The sequence below is a fragment of the Passer domesticus genome, chromosome 13 (genome assembly GCF_036417665.1).
Source record: "Passer domesticus isolate bPasDom1 chromosome 13, bPasDom1.hap1, whole genome shotgun sequence".
NCBI classification, from domain to species: domain Eukaryota; kingdom Metazoa; phylum Chordata; class Aves; order Passeriformes; family Passeridae; genus Passer; species Passer domesticus.
The window spans coordinates 14,949,987-14,963,917 of record NC_087486.1 but is presented as its reverse complement, the minus strand read 5'-3'; the positions used below and the strand labels follow the sequence as shown (position 1 = coordinate 14,963,917).

Below are 13,931 nucleotides of genomic sequence, written 5' to 3'. Positions count from 1 at the left end.
CAACCTCCAGGGAACCACCCCGGAGCTGCAGGTGTGGGGACAGGAGTTCCTATGGATGTGGGGGTTCTGGGATCCCCGTGGATGGGGGGACACGGGGCTCTGCACAAGGGGGGCAGGGAGAGCAGGGGGCTTGTGCATGGGGGGCTCTGCAGAGAGGGGCAACAGGGATCTGCATATGGGGGGACAGGGGGCCCTGCAGATGAGGGGACACAGAGCTCTGAAGGTGAAGGGACAGGGTTCTCAGCAGAACAGGGGGACAGGGGTGCTGGGAGGCAGGAGGGAACATGGGGCTTTGGAAATGGGGGCACAAGAGTCCCTAAAGAAGTGGGGACAGGAGTCCCTATGGATGAAGAGACAGGGGGCTCTGGTAAAGGGGGACGGGGGCTTTGCAGATGAGGAGGGGACAAGGGCAAGAGGGTTCCCTGCAGAAGGAGGGCACAGGGGCCCTGGCAGACTGAGAGGGACAGAGGAGAGCAGTCCCTGCACAAGGACAGGTCAGAGACCCTTGCAGATGGGGGGACAAGGGCCTCGCAGACAGGAGAGGGACAGCGGTGCCCGCACCCAGGGCAGACACAAACCCCTACAACTCTGCCCTTTCCACGCCAACCTGGCGCTCGCCCCGGGGCTGCCCCGGCCGCGCACACACCGTGGCTCGGCGGGGGCGGGCAGCAGCCGGGCCCGGCCCCGGCCCCGCGGCGCCGGCCGCGCTCACCGGGGCTGGCAGCGCACGCTCGGCCGGGCCGGCACCTCGCCGCGCCAGCCTGGAATTTGCGAGCTGTCCTCATGCATTAAAGCGCAAACGCCTGGCGTCCAGCTCCCAGCCCCGTGCCCGGCTGTGCCAGGCCATGGCACGCCCTCCCCGGGGAAGCCGATGCGGGGCCGGCTGTCCCCAAGGGCGCCCGGAGCCACCACCATCATCCTCATCCTCCACGGTCATTTTCCCCCCCCCCAGCCCCAGCTTTAAATAGCGGAATGGGGAGATGGTGCCAGGCTCGTGCTGTCACTGTGGTGAGGGACATCAAGAGTGCAGGGTCCCCAGCAGTGCTGGCAGAAGCCTGGCAGCAGGGGTGACGGTGGAGCACGTTGGCAGCACGTTGTGCCAGCCCAGGGCAGGGAGGGAATGGGGAGGAACACACAGACACGCATGGACAGATGGATGGGATGCTCTGCTTGCCATCCCAGGGACAGAGGGATGGGACCCCGAGGTGAGTGCCATGGCACCCCTGCAAGGACCAGGCTGGAGAGGCAGACTCAGAAGGGCTGCAGTCCCCTTGGGCAGCACCCCTTCCATGGGGATCCCAGGGTATCCCCCCTTCACCCATACTCACACTGCACCCCTCCCAGTTCACTCCCTACACTGGGCACTTCCCATGGGTGCAGCAGGGAAAGCCCAGCCTGGCACTCACAGTTCCGTGTCCAGCCAGCACCCACCATCCCACCTCTCCCACCCTGATGCCTTTCAGATTCCCTGAGACTCCCCCAGAGCACTGCCACGTGTGCCATGGGATCCCCCGGGTCCACTGTGGGAGGACTGGGCACCTGCCAGGGCTGGGGGCAGAGGGGACACCCCAATCCCAGCACACGCTCACCCCGTGCCACGCACCCAGTGATGCTCCCGCATCGTTCAGGAGCCCCAGCCCCACCCGAGGGCCAGCAGAACCCCTGGTTCCCCACGGCAGGATGGGCTCAGCCGCTGTGCCGATCCCAGCCGGGCCGGGCAAACAGCGGTGGGATGCCCGTGGGAGGAGGGAGCGGCTGGAACGGGAGTGTGAAGAAACGCCTCTTGCGTGCTCTGTCCGGAGCCAGCTAACGAGGCCATATTTGAAATGCTTCGCATACCTCCGGTCATCAGATTAGTGAGATGCAGAAGGTAAAGCAGAGGGCAAGAGGAGCGCTCCCGGCTCCCGGCGGCGATCCCGGCCCCGCCGCTCCAGCGGGACCCGGGCAAGGTCCCGGGCTGGCAGCGGGGCACGGGCAGAGCTCGCGGGCACCGGCAGGGACCGAGCTGGGAGCTGCCTCCCCGCGGGGATCCCGGCAGATGCGGGAGGCAAAGGTGGGGAAGGACAACCCACCGTGCTGCCAGGTCTGGCCACCAGGCACTGCCATGGCCCAGGTGAGGCCGGGCCTGTGAAAAACCTTTCAGCATTTTACAGGGGCTCACAGGGAAGGCAGAGAGAGACTTTTCACCAGGGTCTGTCATGACAGGACAAGGGGTGAGGGTTTCAAACTAAAAGAGGAAAGTTTGGGATTGGATATTAGGAAGAATTCCCTGTGAGGTGCTGAGGCCCTGGCACAGGGTGCCCGGAGCAGCTGTGGCTGCCCCGTTCCTGGAAGTGCCCAAGACCAGGTTGGACAGGGCTTGGAGCACCCTGGGCTAGTGGAATGTGCCCTGCCCATGGCAGGGGTTGTAACTGGATGACCTTTAAGGCCCCTTCCTGCCCAGACTGTTCTAGGAGTCTATGGAAGGAGCAGGATCCCACAGAGCCTCCCACATCACCTGTGGGCACAGCTCCCCTGCCCTTGCCAAGGCATCAAACCTGCTTGGGCACGAATGGTCCCCCCGGCCCTGCTCCAGGTCCAGGAGTGGCAGCAGAGCAGGAAGCTGCCTCTGAGCAGCAAGGGGGTGCAGAGGAATAAGAGCTCTTCCAGGGTAAGAGCACCTGGATCTGCGGACACCTGGGACCCTTCGGGGTTGGCATGTTCAACTGGGAATGTCTCACTTTTCAGGATGTTCAAATGAGACACTGGGCTTGGATGTGGACCCCAAATTCCCATCTCTGAGGGAGAGAAAGAGGCACAAAGATTACAAGGGCAAGTCCCAGCAAAGAGAAGTGAGAACCAATGACACCAAGACCCTTGGGGACCAAGAGAGAACCTGGAGGCTGAGTGTTTGGAGCTGCATTGCTTGGACAACTCCACATGGAAGACTGTGGGAGACAGATATTGCCCAGGTATCCCCACAGAAAGCTGGAGCACCCGCATGGGCTCAAGGCAGATTTGCAGAGGCAAAACCAAAACATCACCAAACGAGGGCTGCTTCCAAGCACAGTCAAGCACCCACACAGCAGGAGGTGACCAGGGACAGAGCAGCAGAGCAGGCCAGAGGGGAACATGCCCCATCTCATCACCCCTGAGCACAAACCCAGTCCCCATGCCAGCAGGCACCATACCCAGGGAGCTCAGCACGTGCTCAGCAAGTGTATGCCAGGGGCAGCCGAGGGTACCAGGGGTGGCAGCAGCCACCAGAACCCACTGGGGTCACTGGCAAGGCCAGGACAGCACTGCCAGCACCCAGGTGACAACCAGACCCTGGGGATGAAGCCCATCTCAGAAGTGACCCAGAAACAACAGGGAACATCTCACCCGTGGGCAGGTCCCACCCAGCACCCACGGTGCTCCCACTGAAACATCAAGGGCTGGCACAGGGCAGGGCCAGCAACCCGAGCCCTTTGCAGCTCCCACCTCTCAGAGCCGGGAGGGTGGAGATGGGAAAGCACATCCTGCTTGGAAAATCAGAAAGCAGCTTTTCTTTTTTCATTCTTTGCCACCGCTCCCAGGGTCACGGCCAACACACATCCTCCACGGCCAGGCCAGCACACTGACAGCTCCCTGTGGGGACGTGATGCATCCCCATCCTCCCAGCACAAAGGATGTCCCAGCTCAGGGGATGGAGGGTGCTCTGCTACAGGTGACACTGCTCCAGGACAAGGACATCGAGGCAGACCCACACATCCCAGGGCAAGCCCACGGCCTGGGAGCTGAACATCCCCAGTCCCTTCCATGCCATAACCACGGATGGTGGGAACCAGGGACACCAAGGCAGCCACTGGAAAACCTTCTGACCTCAAAAATCCTTTTATCCACATAATCACAGGCTGTCACCCACGTGCAGCACAGGCTGTCATCTCGGACCATCAACACACTCCACCTGCTTGCAAGGGAAAAGACAAGCAAGGATGAAATCACTCTGAAGATGTAAGGGACCAGCACTCCAGCACCCCAAAAGGAGACACTGGGGGTGGGCACATCACCAGAAATGAGATGTTGACAGACCCCAAAGCTTTCTGACTGTGGATGTCAGGTGCCTGAGGGCCCAAGGCCAGGGTAAACGTGCCCTTTGGACTTTCCCAAAGGCACAGGGACCCACGGGACACCCTCAGCCACTCACTGGGGTCACTGTTCTGCTGCCTGCTGTCCCTGGAGCTCTCCTGGGGCTCCAGCCCTACGGGTGTCCCAAGGAACACAGGACATGGGTAGGGATGCAGGCTGCTCCTCACCCACATGTCCTGATGCTCCCCAGTGGGGTCCCAGGATGGCAAGTCCAGCCTCCCCAGCAGGACCTGTCCCTCTGCTGAAGGCAAAGGCAGCTGCAGAGCTGATTCCCACGCAGAGCCACTGCTGAGCAGCAGCAAACTCACATCTCCTCCACTCCAGCCTGGGATTTCCCACTGGCCACCTCGGGAGGTGGCTCCTCCTCCAGCCACCCCTTTGCCCACACGCTTCTCCCCTCCTGCCTCCCACACCACTGCTCCCTGCACCAAGTCACAGAATGGCTTGGGTTAGAGGTGACCTTAAAGCTCCTCTCCTTTCAACCCCCTGCCCCGGGCAGGGACACCTTCCCCTAGCCCAGGCTGCTCCAAGCCCATCCAGCCTGGCCCTCCAGGGATGGGGCAGCCACAGCTGCTCTGGGCAGCTGTGCCAGGGCCTGCCCACCCTCAGTGTAGAACATTTCTTCCCTATGCACAAGTTAACCCCGACCTGTTACAGTTCAAAACTCTCACCCCTTGTCCCGTCACTCCAGGCCCTTGTCCAAAGTCCCTCTCCAGCTCTCCTGAAACTCCTTTGAGCGCTGGAAGGAGCTTTAAGGTCTCCCTGTAGCCTTCTTTACTCCAGGCTGAGCATCCCCAGGCTGTCTCCAGAGCAGAGGGGCTCCAGCCCTTGGACCATCTCCGTGTCCTCCTCTGGGCCTGCTCCAACAGCCCCCACGTCTGTCTGTGCTGGGGACACCACAGCTGGGTGTGTGCCCCATGGGGGTGTCCCCAGAGCAGAGCAGAGGGGGAGCACCCCCTGCTCACCCTGCTGCCCGTGGTGCAGCCCAGGATACACTCAGCTTCCTGGGCTCACAGTGCACGGTGCTGGCTCATGTCCCATCTGTCACCCCCAGCCATCCTCCACAGGGCTGCTCCCAGCCCATCCACTCCCGGCTGTGCTGGGGCTGGGGCTGTCCCCACACAGGTGCAAGGTCTTTCACTGAGCATGGCTGAACCTCCCACTTTCCTCTTTCCCCATCAGCTGCCTGGCAGGAAAACACCCAATGCCACACACCACCCACTGCCAGCATCTCCATCCTTTCCCAAGCCACCACAGCCCATCCATTCTCCTGTCCCCAGCTGGGTGGAGGGCCAGCCTCTCCCTGGGGCAGTGGCTCCCATCCTGCTCCCCAGCCTGGATGAGTTTCAAGAGCACCAATCACTTTGGGACACCCGTGCTCCATGCCTGGGCTCTGTGCAGCGAGGTGGCTGCAAGGGGCAGCAGTGACAATTGGGAGTCCTACAAAACCCTCCATGCTCCCAGGAGTCAAAGCTGAGTCAGGGGAAAAGGAAGGGGAAAGGAGGAAAAAAAAAAAGAAACAAGCCTTTTGAGTGCAATATTTTAGTTGAGCACCAGAGCATGAGTAAAGGAGGGAGCTTTTCGTGGTCTGGTGAGTTTAAGCTATGAGCTGAAAGTTTAACTATTAATACACTTAATCAAGAGGTTGTTCCTACAGCCAGGATTTGGGAAAACAAAACAGGGCGGCAGGAGAACGGTGACATCGCCGTGGCCACCCCGGGGAATGTCCCTGCTGGGGGAGGTGGAGGGTGCAGGAGCAGCTGGGGCTGGATCCAACCCCGGCCAAGCCTTGCATGGACACACCAGGAGGTGCCAGGTGCTGGCTGCCAGGGCCAAGCACCCTGGCTCCGGCCATCCCCCAGTGCCCCACACAGGAGATTGGTCAGAGGGGACAGTTGTGGGGAGAGGATGCCACCCCCAAACCCTGCAGCATCGCCAGGTCGCAGACAAGCAGCACCTGCACTGCTGCCACCTGCCTGGAAGGGTCCTGGTGACACCAGGGGACGCCGGGGCGTGAGGGACCCCCAGGGTCGGGGATCCCCAAAACACCCCCCACACCTCCACAGCGTCTCCTCTGGCCCAGAGGAGGAAGAGGAGGCACAGGCTGAAGCTGGGGTGCAGCACGCAGAGCTGCTGTCTGTGTCACGGGCAGGGCGCGGGAGGTGCGGGCAGTGCCTGGCGGCGCCGGCTGCCCGCATCCCCACCACAAAATCCATGTCAAGGACGCCTCGGCCGGCTCCTGCCTCTTCCCACCGAGGCGGGGGGGAGGACACGGGGACATTCGTGACGCCCGGCACACCGCCCCCACCCCCTGCCTGCGCATCCCGCCGGGCACGCAGCCCCCCCGGCCCTGCCCCGGGGCCACCGAGCTCCGAACGGCGCCGGCACCAACTTCTGAGCGGCACCGGCGGCTCCTTTGTTACTTTGCTTTTGTTGTCACACGCCGGCGCGTCCCCGTCCCCATCGTCCCGTCACCGTGTCCCCCCCCACATCCCTCGCACAGCCCCCCCCAGGCGGCGTCCCCGAGGTCAGGGCGCGACATCTGCCAGCGCGACGGGGCGACGCCGCTACCGGCACCGGGGAGGGGGGCGCAGCGCCGGGGGCATCTCCGGGGGCATCTCGGGGGTACCCGCGCGGGGACACTTGGGGTGACACCGCCACCGATGGTGATGCGCTGCGGCGGCCCCGCGGGGGCCGCTGGAGGAGCCGTTTCCCCAAAGCTGTTCCCGCTGGGAACGCGAAGGACGGACGGACAGACGGAGGGACGGAGCGAGGTTTCCATGCCTACCAGCGCTCCCGCTGAGCGGGACCTCGGGGACAGTCACCCCCCCCTTTCCCATGCGACCCCCCTCGCCTCGGCCCCGCCGGGGGATGCAGCGCAGCCCGCGGGCAGCAGCGGGGGCCGGGGAGCGCTGGGGGCCCGGGAGGCCGGAGGGGTCCCCGTCCCCCCGCAGCCCCAGGTGCGGCCCCGCCGCCGGGCTGGGGGCCGGGGGGCGCGGACAAAGCGGCACAAAGGGGCCGCTGACACAGCAGGGCCCGTTTCCAGAGAAACAAAACTTCCGCCGGCCCCGGCTCCGCGCCCCAGGTAGCCGGGATGGGCATCCCCCCGGGCCCCCCCAAAGCCGGCCTCGCCCGCCCTCCCACAGCTCGGCATCCCTCATCACTGCCCGGCCCCCCCGGCTCGGAGCGGCGGGGGGTGAAGGTGGCCCGGCCGGGTCAGCGCACACGCGGGGCCGTTACCGCAGGATGTGTGCGCAGCTTTGTTTGTGCGTGGGATGCCCCCTCCCCAATGCCCATCCCACCCCCTAACCCCCCGTGCCACCCCCCCATCCTGCTCTCCCCCATCAATCATCCCAGCAAAGAATAACCCGACCCGAAGCAGCCCCGGCCCCGCAGGAAGGACGCTGCCGGCTGCGGGATGCGGTGGAAAAAAAATAGGAATAATAAAATTAAAATAAAAGGAAAAAAACCAACAACAACAACCAAACACCCCACACCTCCGTGGGGCGCATGGGGCCGCGGTTCGGCGGAGTTTGAGGCCGTAATTCCCAAATTCGGGTACAATCCACAGCCCCCACGGTGGTTTTGGGGCCGGTGGCACCCACGGCGGTGCGACCGAGGGACGTTCCACGGCGCGACCGCGGCGGCTCGCTGGGTGCCGGGGCGCGGGGGTGCCCTGCCCGCCGCGGCTGGGGGGACCAGGGGGTCTGGGAATCCCGTCTGACGGCGAGGCGGGCCGGGGGGGGCTCGCCGCGAACGGGGGGGACGATAAAGTTGGGTGAGTTGTCGCACATGGCTGGGCGATGGCGAGCGGCGCCGCTGCCACGGCCACCCCGCGCCCGGGCACCGGCGGCGGAGCCGAAGTGCCGCGGGAGCCCGGCGCGCCCGGCGAGGCGGCGGCGACCCACGCGCGGTCACGGGCGCAGGGCGGGGGTTCCCCCGCGCCCCCCACGCGAGCCCCGCCGCGGGTGGCACCGCCGGCCCCGCTGCCCACCGCCTCCCCCCGGCGCCGCCGCCCCCGCCGCCCCCCGGCCCCGCCGCCACCATTGTCACCCGGGAAACCACCGGGCGCTGCCGCGGCGGTCCGGGGCGGCGGGGGGAGGCGTGGGGGGCTCACTCCATCCCTCCCCGCGGCTCCCGGCGCATCCCCGCCGGGCTGCGGCTACCGGCAGCGGGGTTCGGTCGCACCGAGAAAAACTTTGCTCGTTACCCCGACGTTCCCCCGCTCCCCTCCCATCCCCGGGAAGCGGCGGGGCCGCTCGGGCGCCGCGCAGGCAGCACCGGCCGGGCCCGACGCGGGCAGGCGGGCAGGCGGCCAGCTCCGGCCCCGCCGCCGCCGCGGGCAGCCCGGGCACGGCGCCGGGCAGCGGGGCGAGCCGCGGATCCCCCCGCCAAACTTTTTTCTTCTCCGCCACCTCCCCGTTCTCCAAGAGCCCCCCGACGCCCCCCACCCCAACTCCGCCGGCGGAGCGCCCCGGGGGCCGGCACCGACCGGCGGTCCGGGAGCCGCCGCGCTGCGGGCAGCGCTGCCGGGAGCGGCGGGGGCTGCCCGGGCGCCGGGAAGGGGGCAGCAGGGGAAGGGAGCGGGCTACGGAGGGGAGGTCAGCACCTGCCCGGGGCCGGGGCCGGGGCCGGGTTAGCCGAGGCGGGCTCGGTGCCTCGCCGCCGCCGCACACCCACCTCCACATCGCCGCTCGCTCTGGGAGTGCGCAGCCCCCGCTCCGCGCTGCACGGCGCTGCCGCCGCCGCCGCCGCTGCCCGCGGCTGCCGGCAAAACCCGGACCGGACCGGGCCGAGCGCCCCGCGCCGCCGGACACCGCGACACGCCGCGACACGACACGCCGCGCGCGCCCCCCGCCGCCCCGCGCGCGCGCCGCCCGCACGGCCAGCCCCCGGCTCGCCGACCCCCCCTCCCAGGGCTACACCCAGCCCCGGGGCACTGCCGCCCCCGCCGTGCCACCCGCCGAGCCCGGCGTGGGGACACCGTGCGACCGACCCGCGTGTCCCACCCGCCCCCACGGGGTCTGTCCCGCTGCGACCCCCGCGTCTCATCCACCCCCCCGTCACGGGTGTACCCGCCCGCCCCCGTGTCCCAGCTGCCCCCATGGGTGTCACCGTGGTGTGTCCCCTCGTGTCCCAGCTGCCCCCATGGGTGTCACCGTGGTGTGTCCCCTCGTGTCCCAGCTGCCCCCATGGGTGTCACCGTGGTGTGTCCCCTCGTGTCCCGGATGCCCCCATGGGTGTCACCGTGGTGTGTCCCCTCGTGTCCCAGCTGCCCCCATGGGTGTCACCGTGGTGTGGCGCCCTCCGTGTCCCAGCTGCCTCCCCCCCCCCCCGAGTGTCACCGTGGTGTCCCAACCCCTCGTGTCACACAGGGATGGGACTGGAGCGTGTCCCCCGTGTCCCATCCAGCCCCACGGATGCCATCCTGTTCGCACCCCCTCCATGTCCCGCCTGTCCCCCACAGGTCTCACCCCACTGTGCACCCCGTGTCCCAGCCGCGCCCATGGGTGCCGGCATGATGTCCCCTCCACCTCGGTGTGCCCCCCCGAATCCCCAGCCACCCCCAGTGCGATGTCACCATCCTGTCTCTGGGGTGTCACCCAGCTGTGCCTCCTCCCTCCGCGCTGTTCCCGAGGGGTGACACCCCGTGTGCACTCAGGATGTCCCTCTGTGGGGTGCACATCCCTCAGTCCATTCCCCCCTGTCCCCAGCGCGGGGTGTCCCCCTGCAGGTCCCTCTGGGGTGCCAGCCCCTCTCTTCTCCTTCCGTGGGGCGCCCACAGAGCGTTCCCCTCCCTCTGTCCCCCCGTGGGCTGCACTGGCACAAGGTCCCAGAAGAAAGGGTCACCCCCGGCAGCGAGGAGCAGCGGAGGGGACAGAGGGGCGCGGAGCTCCCCGTTCCCCGCGGGGAGGATCGCTCCGGGCGGGGAGGAGCCCCAGCCCCGGAGCCCCGGAGCCCCGGAGCCCCAGGCTTGCTGCGGCCGCCGGGAGGGACCTCACGGTCTCCCAGCGGGACATCGCTGAAATCCCCCTGAATAAACAGCAAATAATCGATGGTCCGATAAGTCAGCTGGAGGGAGGGGACAAATCCCGAGGTTTGGCCCCGCGGCGGGAGGGGGGGATAACACTCTTGGCCCAGAAGTTTCCTGCTCAACTTTTTGCCAGAATTTTTTGCTTCTGAGGGGGAGAGTTGTTGTTGGGTTTGGTTTTTTAATTTATTTTTTTTTTCTCCCCTTGGAGTTGTGGGCACTGAAATATTGGAAGTTAAAAAAAAAAAAATCCTTAAATCCCCGCTCCTCAGCCGAGAGCAGCTTTCCAGGGACAAACAGCCCAAAAAAAAACCCACCACCCCCAATTCCTGCAGCCTTTTCAGTTGCCAGCAAAATACCCAAACCCTCTCAAAAGCAGAAACCCTGGCAAAAATGAAACTGGGTTTGTGTTGCCGTTGATTTTTTTTTTTTCACAGGAATGCGAAATCTCTTCCCACCCCGCTCCCGCCTCGAAATGAAACAAAAAAAATCCGCGATGGGGCGGGGGGTGGGGGGCGAGCGGCGCGGATGCGCTGTTTGTATTTGATCCACGTCTCGTTAATTATGCGCCTCTCGCAGATTTAGCCACCGGGATTTGCAACCGCGGGTGCTGTGACGATGCTCCAGCTTCCCAAAAAATCTCCCTCCCGGGTGGCGGCGATGGGGGAGCGCGGTCCCCTCCTCCCGGACACCCTTTCAGCTCCTCTCTGGCCCTCTCAATGTGTCCCCAGCCTGCCTCCCTCCACAGTGCAGCTTCTCAGCCCCCCCAAAAAAGGAGCAGGGAAGCCTCGTGCGTGGCACACAGGATGGGGGTGGCACTGGTGACACAGGAGAAGGGACAGCATCCCACCAGCACCGCTCCAAGTGGCACTGCCCAGCGTGCAGCACCATCTCACCCTCGTGGGCGTCACCAAGGGCATTTTCTTTGCCTGTTTTTGGCTGTTTCTGAGGACCTGACACAACCCCCAGCATGAAGCACGGGGTGTTGATGTCCCCTTTGCCAAGGCAGGGCCTGTGGCAGTGGCACCTGGAGTTTGCCACCCACTGAAGGTCCCCAAATGCAGCAGCATTTCACTTCTCAGAGTGTTTGGAAAACTAACATGTCAGCAAATCACCTTTACTGAGGTCTGGGATCCTCCGAGAGAAGGGAAACTGAGGCACAAAGCCAAGCTGGGACTTGGTGACAGCAACAGCAGCCAAGCTGTGGCTTCAGCCCAGTGTCCCCCAGCCAAGCTCCAGGCTCCCCATGGTTCCCACTGCCCAGTGCCCAGCTCTGCAGCCACGGGGAGCCCCCAAATCCACAGGAGGGTCCCCCAGAGCTCCCAGACAGGCAGATCCCCACAGCACAGGGACAAGGGAGACACCCCCTGAGCCTCCACTCTGCTACTGGAGCCCTTCCCCATGGCATCTGGGGGCTGGGGGGACAGGAGGATGAGGATGGAGGGCAGAGGGGACAGAGATGAAGGGCAAGGGGGACGAGGGTGGAGAGTGAGCGGGCCAGAGATGGAGGACAGTGAGGATGAGGATGAAGAGCAAATGGGGCAGGAAGGGAGGGTGACAGGGCAGGATGGAGAATGGTGAGGCCAGGGCTGGGAGGCAAGGTTGAAGGGTGAGCAGAATGGGGCAGGGACAATGGGATAAGGACAAATGGGACAGGGGTGAGGGGACACAGAGACAGGAGAATGATGGTGCCAGGCATGGAGGACACAGGGTGCAGGGACAGGGGATGGGGACAGACGGCAAGGGGACAGGGCAGAAACTCTTCAGCAAACAGCAGCACTGCCCCTGCTCGCTGCCTGCCAGAGGCAAGGCCAAAATCTCCCCCGCCAATGCTGGGCTTTGGGCTCTGGCAGTGGGGTCTGCACTGCCCCTCCCCAGTGGGGGAACAATCCCGGGAGCTCTGCCCAGCTCCAGGAGAGGAGCCAGGAATAACTGGGGTGGGGCATGGAGGGGCTACAGAGCAGCCTGGCCCTGCAGCAGTGAGGGGGGGTCACACAGGTCCGTGTCCCCCCCAGGGTGGCAGTGGGACAGTGGCCAGAGGGCTGCCGAGGCTGTGTGACAGGGAAATGCATCCCAACAGTCTCCAGAGCACAAACACACCTCCAAAATTCCCAACCCCAAATTCCTCCAGCCCAGCCGCTGCCATCCAAGTGGGTTACAGAGCTGGCACTGCCTTGTCACCTCCTCCGTGCAGGGTGCTGGGTGGCTCCTTGTGGAGGGGACCCAAATCCAGCCAGAAGCTGTGTCAGGAGCCCCAGACCTTGGTGACATCCCTGATTTTGGGGAGGGGGCTGGATGGGGGACCCCAGCTCCTCCAGGTGCTATGCTGGGAGACCCCCCCACTCCAGCAAGCTGGGGCCAGACTGGCACAAACCCTCGGCCCTGCTGGGCTGGCAGGCAGAGCTGGAGCGGCTGGTGGGTTTTGGGTGAGCCCTCGGGGTCAGCTCTGTGTCCCCAGCCGAGCCCCGGGGACACCGCAGCCCCTGGTTCCCGGCTGGAGGGCCACGGGAGTCCCCACCCCGCTGCTCACACAGGCCCGGGGGTCCGCGGGCAGCCCGCACCCTCCGCGGCCCCGCTGCCCTCAGCTGAGTGTGCAGCGTTAATTTTTAACCCCGGCTGTCTCCCGCACGGCGGCTGGCGCTGGCCCCGCTCGCCGGGACATGCCACAGCCACGCGGGGACCGCCACCCTTCCCGGAGCCGGGGGGTGACACGGGTGGGGCAGGCTGAGGCACCGGCCCTGGTGCCGGGGGTCCGGGGTGTCCCCCCGCTCCCGTGCGAACGGCGGCTGCCCGGGAATGTCCCGGCAAGGAGAGCCGGGCCTCAAAGCAAACAGAGCAAACAGAGAAGAGGGGCAGGGAGGCGGCTTCGCTCTGCCCTCTCCCACCGAGGCAAGGGGGAGCGAGTGTGCGGAGCCCGCGGCCGGCAGCATCCCGCAGCCTGCAGCAGGGAACAGAGCCAGACCCCCACCCAAACCCCCCGGGGCCGAGGAGAGCCCACGCCGTGCCAGGGGACACCGGGGCCACCGGGGGTCCCAGCCTGCGCCGGGGCAGGCAGAGCGGGCACGGGGCTGTGCCGCAGGGTGGGCTGCAGCCACAGTCCCGCCTACGTGCCAGGCAGCAGGAGAACCACGAGGACACTCGAGCTGCAGCGTTTCCACCTCCGGGGACCCTGGCAGGCGTTGGGAAATTTTTTTTTTTTTTTGAGCTGGGGATTCGCCTGGAATTCAGACGCCCACGTGGTCCAAAATAGCCTGGCTCCAACATCCGGAGCGCCCTGCGAAAGCCATCTGCCTGCGCAGGCAGCCCGGGGCTGGGGCACGCCGGCACTCCCGTCCCATCGCTGCCCTCCCCTTCCCCTGGCTGCTGGGGTCACAAGCCGTGCCGAGCACAGAGGGACAGGCAAGCGCTGTGGCCAGGCTGGGGACACCGGTCCCGGTCACATTAACACCGGGGTTTTCCCAGTGTCTGCAGAGTTTTGGCTCTGGGAAGACACCAGTGACATGAAAAGAGCCATTCTCAGAGCGGAGAATGCTGCCCTTCAGATGGGGGCTGAAATGCAGAGCAAGCCAGGCTCCAGGGGGGAATTTAGATTATTCCTGCTCCACCCATGTGCTCCCACATCTCGTCCCCTGGCCAGCCCTGTGGTGTCATCTCAAACCCATCCCCAGCCCCTGGGGGACAGGATCCTCCAGCCCCTGGGGGGGGAGGACCCCTGCCCAATGGTGCCTCCTCTGAGGGACCCTCACAAGGACCCTGTCCTCACCACCAGGACAGCAGAGCCAGAGGGGGC

At 65.6% G+C, this 13,931-nt stretch overlaps 1 protein-coding gene across 2 annotated transcripts in view; it reads right to left on the bottom strand.

Moving 5' to 3' along the window:
• CXXC5 (CXXC finger protein 5) overlaps positions 1-8,960 on the bottom strand; it is a 35,950-nt gene extending 26,990 nt beyond the window's left edge. The window contains exon 1 of one of the 2 annotated variants that reach the window (XM_064387840.1): positions 8,720-8,960. The gene's annotated coding sequence lies outside the window, so the exon portion shown is untranslated. The remainder of the gene's footprint in view (positions 1-8,719) is intronic. The other variant, XM_064387839.1, reaches the window with a different exon arrangement.
• Positions 8,961-13,931: the final 4,971 nt, after the last annotated feature.